This window comes from Bombus huntii, unplaced genomic scaffold, assembly GCF_024542735.1.
Source record: "Bombus huntii isolate Logan2020A unplaced genomic scaffold, iyBomHunt1.1 ctg00000062.1, whole genome shotgun sequence".
NCBI classification, from domain to species: domain Eukaryota; kingdom Metazoa; phylum Arthropoda; class Insecta; order Hymenoptera; family Apidae; genus Bombus; species Bombus huntii.
Genome location: NW_026099323.1, coordinates 859,755 through 874,066, shown reverse-complemented (window position 1 = coordinate 874,066; position 14,312 = coordinate 859,755).

Here is a 14,312-nt window from a genome sequence, read left to right as displayed (position 1 = left end):
ACCATTGGAGTAAAGCGCTCGTCTAAAGATCAGTGCCCGCTGGCCAAACACTGAACTTCGTAAATTGCCCCCCAATTGGTTTTCGAATAGAACTCTTTTGCTTGCTGTTACTTCGCAAACAGCTTCAAGGACTGTTCACAATGTAAAGTTGCAGAGGACAACCTCTCTGATGGATACTTCCATCGTGAATCTTTGTTCGCGAATAGAATAGAGTTGGTTCCAAACAGAGGACATAAAAATTTGGCCATCGAGGTCCTAAACCGTAATTCCTTCCATATATCCAATGATTGTTCGCAAACTGTTCAACAGCGTGATCTCGGTGACCGAACTTTCCCTGAACACATTTAATGAATAGCACACTTCAATAACTGTAACTTCAGTAACAATAAAAAAATTAAAAATATGTATACATTAAGATATCTACTAATTATTACACATTATATATTAATATATAACATACAATATGTTAATATAATAATTTTTATGCGGTAGTTAATGGATAAAAATCCCTATATAAAAGCGGTTTAAGAGATATTTCAACTTTAATTTGTCAAATTTATTGTGCAATAGATAGGAAAAATTGAATGGTGCAGACGGAGTACATTTTTGACGAAGCCGAATTCTTTTTACATTATTATTTCCCAAGATATAAATTAAATCAAATAAATTGGATATATGTATATGTCGGGTTTACATTAAGAATTAGGGTTAGGGGCGTGAAACGAATCTTCGTTTGGGTTACACGTTGTCGTTATGCAATAGAGAAGTGCAAATACGACTAGTGCAAATACGATTATCATAGAACCGGACAAGTAACCGTGATAATTAGATACTCGAGAAACTAATGACAATAATCCTAGGTTCAATAACGAATCCGCGGTCGACGGAATGATAGATGAACGTGCTCACAAAATCTAAGTCGGACGCGTAATATTCACTGGTCGTAAGGGGTTACTCTTTTCGTCGATGAGATCGCGAGAGAGAATGGCTTTCCGTCCCAACGATGCCACTGAGGAAAAATTATGATGGGGTGTGTCTAAGGACACGAGATCATCGGATTCGTCGGGGATAGCCTTCGTTCGGAAAGTAAGGAAAATTAGCGTTGCTGCTAATTGGTCAATCTCCACATCGGTGGTTAGAAAACGATGCTAGCCGCCCTCGAGGGAAAGTTCCTAGTGGGAGACGTTGTTCGTTGAAAAAATAGGTCTCCCCTATCTTCCCGTAGTTTGGGCAAAGACTGTTTGTCTGTTTGAAGGACTTTAGATAACTAGATCTTAGTGTTTATAACGGCCCTCGGGCTAGCTGATCACGTACTGTGGAGACGTGTCGGCATCTGGTATCCATCATAAGGAGAGCTATAGAATTACTCCGTACCTTTGTTAGACAAAGTGTACATCCCGTGACCGCGGCTACGTTCGGCGACTGGCTGTCGCATCGAGCCAAGCTCATTATCACAAATCACGAACAAATACAATCGGATCGAAAAACGACAATTGTTTAATTACGACTATGATAGAATCTAGATTACGGTGTTAGGGGATTTTCCCGAAGTTCCAAAGGGGGTGCTTCGATGTCCTTTCATCTCCGACATATATAAAAGACATTTTGTGTATATATTAAAAAATAAGACGTTTATTTCTAAAGTAATAAAAACTGATTATTCCGGAGAAGAATACTTCCGTTTAGTTATAATTTTCATACATGCATCTCTTCTTTCCCATTCCTTCATGACGTTCCGTAATAAATAAAAAACCCGAATGATCACCTTTTAACATCATTCATCTGATACTGAATTACTGAGTTTTCTCACATTTCTTATTATATCATTATGACACGAGTTTAGTCAGATTATCTAGATACGTAGGATAAAATTCGTGGAGTCTGAAAACGTGAACTACCAGTATTCGCGAGCAACGGTCATAAAAGTTTGCCGAAATGCTCAAGAACACGTTCGCACATAGTACTCTTGAACACATGACCAGCCTTTGGGGAACGACGTTATCAATAACAGACACAGTAACCTGTATGGACGTTACACTACGTTCCAGGTAATCCAGAACAATCGAGATCTATATAAATAGGACCGATGAAGATCGGATCCACAATAAAACTAAATATAAAGCTCGGGTGTATCTCGCTCGGGCATTATCGCGTGTTCCCTACTGTAACAGTTCATCTGCGTTTGCTCGTTCGAAGGTTGACAAATCTTGAACAAGTGCTAGACTGGTGAAATTAGTCGTGATGCTTTTACAATTTATCAATTTATCAATTCATTAATTACAATTTATCAATTTGCAATCCGTAGGAAAGAGATAACATGCTCGATATTCTAATTTGTAGCTGTAGAAAAATAAAACATATATTTTCTATACATCTTCTATATTGCACACCTCATTGAACATATAGAAAATCGCTAGTAGAACATAGATTATGAGAATATATTTAACTCATAAATACGTTGTGAAAATTATAGAGGAAAATATAAATAGAATGTAAGCCGGAGGTAACAAAATTATATGAAACGTTATTTAATATGTGTTGTAGAACGAATATATTATTCGCTATTTATAATATTTCATGTTTTAGTTCCCTTGTAAGATATTTATTATATTTCGATTATATACTTAGTTTTCGAATATCTTTCTGCTAAATTATATTATTTTCCTAGAACTTCATAATTGAATTTAATCTTACTGCTTGAAATGATTGACTTCCTTTTGTGAAAACACTTCTGACTAAATCTATCCGAACACTTTCCGTAATACTCAGATCTGTTAAATTTGCGAAACAAATCAAGGTTTGAATATTTTCAAAAAGATAATAGTTTCAGTAAATTTAAGTGTATCGAACATTATCACGTTGAAAGGATCTCTCCGTTCAATGCGACTAACATGCTTTTCTTATCTTCCATATATTAAACTGATATATCTATGACTGTTTATAGCACTATATCATTACTAATTCTATTCACTGCTTAAATTAATTAAATTTTTTTCTGAAAATTGCGTTTTGTTTCATCATTCTCTTACTTGTCACGTTTTCGAATATAAATTTCGTTTAGATTAAACAACGTTTAATTTAACAATGGAGAAGTCATGACACAGGTTTATATATGTTCCTGCTCCGAATTTATATCACAGGAAGTTCCTCCTTTCTGAAGTTAAGATCACGATAAGTATCTGTTCTTCTGTCTGTTCTGATGGAAATAAGTGATCGATGAAATAGTATACAACGAAATATAATATTGTCAAATACACCGGAATCTGTTACAATATTCTTCAAGGACGGTATAGTTAATCGTCACGCAACACGGATGACTGTGATATTTGTGTTCTATCTGTTCCCTCTTCTTTTTCTATCTACTTAGAGACTCATTTTTTGCACTGATTCCTAACGAGCAATCTTGTCTGAACGTGTCGTCACTTTTGCGGATACTTGTACACGACTTCAATACGTATTCGCCATTCGGTCATTAAAGAGATTGAAGAAATTCTGATACATTTTTCTTTACGCATCGTCATCTCAAGAGTATTCCTATTAAAGCGTGCAAATGTTTCATAACGGTAATAAATACATCGAGTTCAGCAAACGTTCATATAGATAAAATTTTGGGCATCTAAATTTACTAGCGTAATGCGATGCAACATTTGCTTAAGTAGTTTCACAAACTGAGTTGAGTTTAAGAAATTGGTAGAACACTTGACAAAAAGCTTCTCGATGTTCAGGATAATATGCTCCATATATTATAAGGAAGTTTTTATGAGGCGATTGTTTCAATAGACTCGGATGTTAGAAAGGATATTTTATAGGATCCTTAAATCCAAGCTGAAATTGCACTTATAAGCAGAGTTGTAGTTTTTATATAAGGATTTCAGCCTTGAGTGAAAACGCTAAATATGTTTTCACTTAAATGATCTTTTTATTTGTGTTGACTGTGTCAATTTTTTTTTTTTGATTGTTTGTCTTCAAGATTTTCTTTGCATGTTGTCTACTGACAGTCTTGAATGCAGTAATTTCATATTTGCAAATCTCGAAGGATTTGTGAATAAAACTGTCGCCAGAAGCCCGAGAAGAAAGAAGCATTAGATACTTCTATTATTCAATTATAAACTTTTAAAAACTATTTACTTTTTATTTTTATTATTTATATTATTTCTGAAATAATACTGACATTTGCTATAAAATTTGAATGAATTCGACATCTGTGTTTTGGTGAGAAACATAGCTGTTGACAAAGCATCCACTGCATCCGCTGCACTGTATCGTATTGATTGTATTGTCACCTATAATATTATTATAGTTAGTTTCCAACGGTACAAAGATTATTGTATGGAGAAATTACGGAGTGTGTTGTTTGTAACCATAGCGGTGAAATTTTGTGCTCGTGTTTAGTAACTGGAGATCAAATTATGCGAATTGCATTTTTCTATGCAACAAAATGCAAATACGCCTATAGAAAATGTGTCATGAACAACCTACTTCTCGATAAATGTGCGGACATGTTTAAGATATCCAATATTCGAATGTTTTTGAGATGTTCATCAACTTTCTTCCAGAAGCTTTTGCATCTTACAACCTTTTTCCATTGATTGCGATCTCATTGCGTATAGCTTTATTTGTAAGTATTAGGCAAGCAAATGTTTCATTTGCTCATTTATCCAAATTGAAACTTGATATTATTTCTTATTGTTGTTACTATATTACATTGCACAATCCTTGTATCAAGAGAAATATGTTAAAATTCTGGACATATATTTTACAGATAAAGCACAATTCTAGATTCCAAGTATACAAATGTATTCGTTTGTGAAATAATGAAAATCTCCTCTTCATGATTAGAAAATTGATGTGTACTGCATTGTATATCTGACAGCAATAATTGAATCCATTTCCTTCGCGTGTTCTGTTCACGTGGTCATCTGATTTCACATATAATATCACATGCATCTTCTTCCCGTTTCCGTCTCAAACTTCAAAACGCAAGTTTATCGTTTCTAATCTTTTCACTTTTATGTTTTCTTCGTTTTCTTTTACTAATGATCGTTTTGTACTGCACCATTTATTTTTATTGCCTGATTACTCTGAGTACGAGTTCTTCAAACTATTCAAATTCCTCATCGTATAAATAGATATTGCAAGTTCAAAACACGTTGCTGTGTCATTGGTCAATCTGCATAAAGTTCTCGACCAATATCAATATCTTTAGATTTGTTATAGATTTTCCAACATATGTTGATATACGACAAATTACAACATAATATATAGTACATTGTTGGCTAGAAACTTCTTGCATATTCTACAATTCCGTCCATCTAGACGGATTGCTTTTTCATCGCTAAGTACAATTTTTCTTTAATGTTTCCTGCATTGTATACTGTGCACGTATCTTTATGAATTCTATACATTGTTCTTTACGTTGAGACGTGAATGATATCTAACGTTGCAGTGTTGCAAATGTTATATCGCTGCAAAATACGTTGAACGGTTTATCGCAAAATCTACTATTTTAGCAAATAAATTTTTGGCAAAGCGATTGCTCTCTGCTCTTGTTTGTGTTATATTTCGTAGAACTTCTAAGCAATTATACTGTTATCTTTCCATTTCTACTAACAAATGAAGGAAGACTTATTTCCAAAATTCATTAAGGAATAAAACAATAAAATATTGAGTAGACTTGTACTTTATTACTCTGCTATCAAAACACGTCAATAGCAATTAATAAGAGATATAACAAGATTCTATTATGTTTCCCTCCATAAATTTCATATAATATTAATCATATAATATTCTACAACATATGACAGCGATCTTCCCAGTGCGTTTAGCATAATATATATAATTTATAAAATATATGTAACATTTCCCCTTGTAGAACATGTTAGCATTTCCCCTTGGAGTCCTTAACATGCGTCATGATGTAGTCTGTATCAAATGTAGTGTCAGGTTGCACTATAACGAATAATAATATTACTGGAAAAAATGGAAAATACAAGTAACCAATGTAAAAAAGTAGGATGTCTCTTGTTTAAAGCAACACAACCTCTATACATCATCTGTTGTGTCAGTGCTTTTATATATGAGAATCATCTACAATTAATTACAACCGATCAGAATGAAATAATTACATAACTATCATACAGAATTCTTTATAACACTGAGAGTAATTTAAAATTGTACGATACGATGCAAGAAATATTTTTATGTATAAAATATCGCAAATAAAAGTATAAGATAGTTTATATCAATGTAATCAGTAATTGAACGATACTATATGTCGGGTTTACATTAGAATTAGGGTTAGGGGCGTGAAACGAATCTTCGTTTGGGTTACACGTTGTCGTTATGCAATAGAGAAGACATTGACTAGTGCAAATACGATTATTATAGAACCGGACAAGTAACCGTGGTAGTTAGGTACTCGAGAAACTAATGACAATGATCCTAGGTTCAATAACGAATCCGCAATCGACGGGATGATAGATGAACGTACTCACAAAATCTAAGTCGGACGCGTAATGTTCACTGGTCGTAAAGGGTTACTCCTTTCATCAATGAGATCGCGAGCGAGAATGCCTTTCCCGTCCCGATGATGCCACAGAGGAAAACTATAATGGGGTGTGTCTAAGGATACGAGATCATCGGATTCGTCGAGAAAAGCCTTCGTTCAGAAAGTAAGGGAAATTGGCGTTGCTGCTAATTGGTCAATCTCCATATCGGTGGTTAGAAAAAGATGCTAGCCGCCCTCGAGGGAAAGTTGCTAGTGGGAGACGCCGCTCGTTGAAAAATAAGTCTCCCCTATTTTCCCGTAGTTGGGACAAAGGCTGTTTGTCTGTTTGAAGGACTTTAGTTGACTAAATCTTAAGATTTATAACGGGTCCTCGAGCTAGCCGAACATGTACTGCGGAGACGCATCGACATCTGGCAATCATCTTACTCGAAGAATAGGGTCTGCGTGTGGCGAGCTACGGGACAGAAACCGTTGGAATGTTTACTGTCGCGTGTCGCCACGAATATTTCTTTTAAGGAGAGCTATAGAATTACTCCATACTTTTGTTAGACAAAGCGTTCATCCCGTGACCGCGGCTACGTTCGGCGACTGACTGTCGCCTCGAGCCCAAGCTCATTATCACAACTCTCGAACAATTACAATCGGATTGAATAACTACAATTGTTCAATTACAGCTATAGTAGACTCTAGGTTACAATGTTGCGGGATTATCCAAAATTCCAAAGGCTCCGGTGTTCTTTCATCTCCGACATATATATATCATTTGTTTTGGCAAAAAATTCTCATACTCATACAAGTCAAAAATGTAGAAAGAACGAGTTCCATCGTCGGAAGATAAGTCAACGATTGCATAATTATTGGTTTTTTGTAAAGAACTATTGCAATATTTATTGTGAAACTGTTTTTTAAATATATTAGAACACTTGCGCTACTTTTATCGGTATTTATAATCTACCTTGGAATAATAACGGTAATATTTTATTGGTTATGGTAAGCAGTAGAGAACTAAGAGAACTATAGAGATTGAGGATCTCTCAGCGAAGAAAAAAAGGATATTCCTTGTCTGCAATGCCTGGAAAATATAAGCTCTCGAAAATGGGAGTCAGAAAGATGCTTTTTTTATTATTTAATTTGTAGTTTGAGGACTTTCGGTTTGGTATGGGGCTGGAATATGGAAGAAAGACTGGATAGAATACAAAGAAGATATGTGAAATTGATCTTAGGTTTAGATATGACAACACCAAATTCTATCACTATATATTGATAGAAGAATGCAAGCTAACATAAATCAAAGAAAAAGCATTAAAAAGAGCAGCAAGGTATTACGAGAAAGCCTTAGTATCAAAAAAGGAACTAGTAAAGGAGTGCATAAAGGAAAGAGAGAGAAACTGGGGAAATGGCCAAGAAGAGAAAAGAGCAAGAAAGAGAAAGAAGGGACCAGAAGAGGTGAGAAATGGAGGGACCCAGATGGAAGCAAGAGAAGAGCAAGAAAGGATGATAGCAGACCAAGTTATAGAGGAAAGAAGAAAGAGAGAAGTAGAAGAGAGGGGGGAAAGGATAAAGAAATCCAAATATAACATACATTACAGAACAATCGCCAAAGAAGTATCACCAAAATACTCAGAAGGGAGGATGAAGTGGAAGGACAGAAGAATATTAGCAAGATTCAGATGTGGAAAGCAAAGGAATACTGGAAAGAAGAAGGAGAAAAAAGATGCAAACTATGTAAAAGGAAAGAAGAAGACCTGAAACATGTAACAGAAGAATGTGACATAACGGGAGGACATAGAAAAAACACTAAATGAGACTAGAGAAGGACTAACAGAACTAAAAGCAATAATAGAGAGGAGAAGGGTAATACAAGAAGGGGCGGAACGACAAGAAGGAAGCACAGCAAGGAGGCAAAAGCGCAAAGTTGCAATAGTTTTTTAGTCATTAGTTTTTAGTTTTTTCTAGTTTTTTAGTTTTTAGAGATAGAATAATTAAGGGAGTGCAATATAATAGAATGGATAAGAGGGGAGGTAGATATATAAGAAGCGAAATAGGTATAAGGGATGTAAAACCGAAAGTTCGTCCAAAGCCGAAAGGCGCGGACTAAGCAATAATAAATAATAAATAATTTGTAGTTTACAATTTGTTCAGCTGGACATTCCGTAAATTTTTCTAGCTTAGAAAAAAAAAGAATGCCATGTGATTCAGTCAAAGAGAGATGTTTCGCTGAAGATGTGCCAAGAACGGGTAGAAAACGCAAAATGACGCTGCGGCAAGATATTCGTATCGTTCGCGAAATAAAGCGCAATCCATTAATTACGATTCCTGAAATAAAATGAACAGCGAACTTGAAGAAACGTTCCATTCTTCTGGAGATCGACGGAAAGTGAATTCAAAATTTACGAGAATGCTCCAATGCATTACAGATTTAAGATATCAAACTAAGATAACGAGTGTTTCACAGAAGCACGACCGTCCCTATAGAATAAACTACGTCGCACAATTAGTAAAAAATACAATCATACAAAAGTATAACAATAAACACTGAAGAAAGTTCATTTAATAGAGAAATAAATTACAGTATCGATTATTAATAAAAAATAATCTTCAACATCTGGAAAATCGTCTACTAACACATTATTGAACAAAAGGGGTATCGGACAAAATATTGGACTTTTATGAAAAATAGTATTGCCATATTAGTTTTTCTAACATTAATTTATAAAATGTTCAGATATTTTTATAACACCAAAATTCACATTTTTCAACACTTCTTATATTTAAAAAACGCTTTCTTTTAAATCAAAAGTTTTTTACTTCGAGACCTATGCAATATAGTTCAGTATACTGCAAAATGTTTTTGTTGTTTTTTCCGTATTTATTTCAAGTACAGGGCAGAGAAATCAAAGTTGTTCTAGTGTCCGAATATTTTCCGGCCTGACTATATAACCAGGGATCGGCCTTATTGAGATATTCGTAAAAAATGCCGGTATCGCTACAAAGTATATTTGACTACAGTTATGCCTATTTGGCAATGGGAACGTCAGTATTAGTTGTAGGTTACCTTTTGTTTATAAACGAGAGTAAGGCGAGCAAAGGCTTAAAATAATGGCACAACATATACGATAACGATAACTACATATACGATGTGCAGCATATGCCTGCTATAACTTATCTACTATAACTTATATACCAGCTCAATAAAAAGAGAATATCATCATTTATTAGGTTTAAGTGTGGGTTAGAGTTCTCGCCGACCGCTGCAAGGTGGGCGCAAGCGGTTGCGTGAAGTAATAACAAATTAATTATACAAATAGCATGCGTAGTGTATTATAAACATAAAAAATGAATGAGTAATTGATATTATTTTAGGAAATAGAATAATCGTTATTGTACACTTATTATAGGCGGATGATTGAAGGATTGCAAACTCAAGAGCGTCTATCACAAAATAATAACGTGCAATCCTGGACTCTTAGAGATAAAGCAAACCTATATCTTTTCAGAGCAGCCCTTCGATCAATATCGTGCTATTTTATATATTTTTCATTACTGAGTTAAACATTTTATTTTGGATATAATATTAAAGTTTAATATATTGTTTATAGCAACATACTCCAAAGTAGCGATCTTGCTCTGTCAGTTATGCATTAGAACTGGCAATTATATTAAAAAATGGGGTTGAACTTTACTGTAGGGAACTAAAAATCATTGTCTTTTTTATCTGCAATTTTGTAGTTTTCAATGTGTGGAATCCACAAATCCAAGTTTGAAATTACGGAATCCAATGACGCATACCATATGACTATGCAAAGCAAAACATCTTCAGAGTATTTTACATTTCTCTTTGGCGCCAAATGAGCTTATGTCCATTATATCATTCAATGAGTTGACGTCGCCATAAAAATTCGCACAATCCTCATCTTTGTCCCCATCCTTAGCTGGTCTCTAAATGAATTCTATTTCCTGAGTATGCATACATGTTACATTGAGTATATTATATTCGCAAAAAATTAGTTCGTACTAACACAATTGGCCGTCTAGCGTCAACCTGAAAATAAATACAGGAAACATTCGATAACTGCGAAAAGGTGCATAACACGATAAAAAGAGAGCGAAAAAACAACGCAGTGGTGAAAAAACGCAAATGAATTCTTTGGACGCATTGGAAAAAACTGTTACCTACAGGCCTTGACACTGATATTGTTGCAATGCGCCGTTCACGCGAACTTTTACTGAACTGTCTCGAGATTCAACTTAATGTAACCAAGTTTCTTTAGAGCATAAAGGCAGCTCTGGGAAAAAAAGGAGGATGCATGCACAGACTTGTAGAAAAATACTTAAATAAGTTTACTTAATAAAGTTCTATTACAGATCGATGATTGAAACGATGTTGAAAAGCGAGTTCCTAAGGGTGGACATCCGATTTTTCGGATTTGCCACTTTTTTAAGATGAATGGAAAATTAGAAATAGTTGGTGGGTACATGTTCCAAAGAAGGTTCAGCACCTGTGTACCGGTCGCATCAAGTAGCAACAGGTTTTACCGTTCTTCAAGGTGGATCTCACCAGTAATGGGAGAACTCTCTAACCTGAACATACGGATAAGACCAGGCACTTGCAATATTAATGATTTTTATTAAAAAAAGGAATAAATATTTCAATTCATAGATTACTTATGCAACACTTCAATTTGCCGAAAACAAAAAAAGAGTATGAAAAAACAGTAATATTACAGCCTTTTTTTAAAAAAAGTAATCGAACTAATCCGGGTTTGCTGTATACAAGTGTCCTTGAGTCGTCAGAATGAAAAACCAAATACATGTAACCAAATACATGTATACAAAATACATGTAATCAAACACGTTTGACTCAATAGGTCAAAATGATTACCATCCACGCGCAGTCAGTGGCTCCATAAACTGTACTCATTGAAAGATCCAGAATCCAATTTATTGCTAAAATAAAGTGTAAAATACCACACAAATTTTACATAATTTTACATTTCCCCGTTTTGAAAACTGATAGATTGCAAAAAAGTGATTAATTTTTGGTTTTGCCCTAAAGCAAGGTTCAGCCAAAAACGATAATAACATAGATCCAAAATTCGTCCATATTTTCCAATTTGGGCCCGTAAACGCCATAAAAGTAGTGGTTTATTTCGTCGTATCCGGAAGCAAGTAACATTTTTCTTTTTTTATTATTCTTGTGATTTAGGTTCCATGTGAACTAAAATCTCGATTAAAACAGCACACCAATACTGTTGTATACAACAGAAATGCTGAAGCAAAATCAGAAGATTTATGCAGTGACACATGATATAATAGTACTTCAAAATAACGTTTATACTGATTTATGCGAAGTAATGGTAACTGCATATGGTCCATAGGTGTTTAAATAACGTGATATTGGTAAATTTTTTGAAACAATATGCAAATAAAAATACTCTTAGCAAGTCAACGCTAGAGGAAGATATTAGAGGAAGACGTTGTTCGTATTTACGACTTGGCATGGCCTGAATACTACACGAAGATTCGTGATCGCAGAAGTAAACAAGGCCCCGCGGGACTTTATTTACAAACTCCGGGTAAACAAAATAAAAATACAAAACTACCAAGAAAACAACAAGCACTCACGACGAAAGAAACAAAACGTAACGTAGTTTGATCTTTAAAAATAACGACAACAGAATTGCTGGAACCGGGAGACAGCAAGCAACACGTGTCAGCACTGTGTATGCTTACGGGCACTATATCGATATATTTTAAAACACAGCTGCAGGCGAAAAACTATGAGATAAGAAGGGTAGAATAACAGGAGCGATATAACACCCGTTCTAGGTCAGGAACCGCCTCAATTTTTATAGAAAGGATTAGGACAGTGGAAGAACGTATGGAGAAAAAGTGGAGAGAAGAATGGAGATATTATAGGGAGGATAATTGGACAAGGAGACTTATAAATGACGCTTGTATTTTTAAAAGAAGTACAGAAGGAATATTGAAGACTTTACCATGCAGAACTTGAGTGGACATGGAATATTTAACGTATATCGTAAGGCTATTAATAAGGAGGCCCACTCAAGATGCTGGGATTATAATGCTGAAGAAAATGATGCGGAGCATGCGTTGTACCATTGCCCTACGTAGATCAATGATAGAACAGTACTAGAAAAGTACTTGGGCATGCAATTCTGCTAAAGTACCTGGAAGAGAGAAGCTGGATGATAATCACTGGAAGAGATAAAGAAGGGGAGGAGTGGACATATATGGGGAGGGAGGAAACTCAGTAATAGATTATGTGATTGGAAATCAGGAGACGACAGAAGAAATAATCGACATGAAAGTAGGAAAAAGAACAGGGTCGGACCACATGCCGTTAGAAATAGAAATAGGGGGCCGGAATTACAAAAAGTGAGGAAAAGAAAGAAGAAGAGAAGGAGAAAAGGGAATGAACAAACTAAAGTGTGGAAAAATACCTGGAGGAATGTAAAGGCTGGACCTGCAAGGGAAGAACAGTAGAGGAAATGTGGACTAAAATCAAAAAGAAGATAAATGAAGCAATGCCTAAGCAGAAAGTGAAGATAAGGAAATGGGGCATGGGGGAGAAAGTGTGGTACGACAAGGAGTGGAAAGAAAGGAAAAGAGAGATGAGAAGGAAGATGACAAAGTTTATGAAAGGAAAGTGCAGCAGAGAAGCGCTCACAGAGGAAAAAAGCCATTCAAGCAGTGGTGTAAACAAAAAAAGGAAAGACACGAAGAAGAAGGAATGTAGAAAATAAAGAGGATCAAGACAGAACAAGAAGCGTGGAAATATATAAATAAATACAGAAGAAGAAGAGAGAATATAGATGAAGAAATAAGCGAGGAAGAGTGGAAAAATCACTTTATGGAAATTTTAGAAGGGACAGAGCACAAAGAGGGCAGAAAAACGGGGCATAGAGAGGAAGAGAAAATAACGGAGGAGAGAGAAGATGTTGCGTCGGACAACACTCTAAACCAGGCCACACACCTCGGGCAAGATGGCAGCCAGATGTCTTCGGATCCTTACTGCGTACCCTCAATAGTCTCAAGTGCCCTCCGTAAATCTCAGGAATTTATCTCGAGGGCGGTTAGCATCCTTCTTCATCCACCACCATAGTAAATAACCAATTAACAACGAAGCCTATTTCCCTCACTCTCTTAGCCAAAATCGTCACCAACAAATTCGATGGTCCCGTGAGCTAGACACACCCATCCTTAGTTTTCCTCCACCACAGCATCGTCACCGAACTGCACTGATTTTCCATCTTTCAAACAGTCAACATCTTTTGACCGGGCTTACACCCGTAGAGCAGCCACTCACTTATCTTATACATACGCACCAGCGTAACTATCTTCCTTACAAAGTTGTTGGAATAAATTGTGATTTATAACTTATTATACAGTGTTACATTCATTGAACCACCTCTATTATCTTAATCGAAACAGGGGAACGACTATTTCGCGGCGTCGATTAACCGAATCGTAGCGAGAATTTACGCCTCTCGCTGACGCGTTTTCCTAGCGACCGCGTCTCTCCGCGAACGATCGTAACATTTTGGTCCCTTGAGCCGGATTCAGTGGCAAGTGAAAAGTGTGAACACGTAACCGGTCGAATCATTTTGGTCCTTCGAACCGGATCACGTGTCAAGTGAAAAGTGCACGCCAGTGACACCCACTGCCATACAGTGCCACGTGAATCCAACACAAACAGCAGCAGAAGCGTTACCACTCCAGCGAAGTCAGTAACGCCAAATTCATCAGTTTTTTGAAGAGGCATAACCCGGTGGTTGAAGAA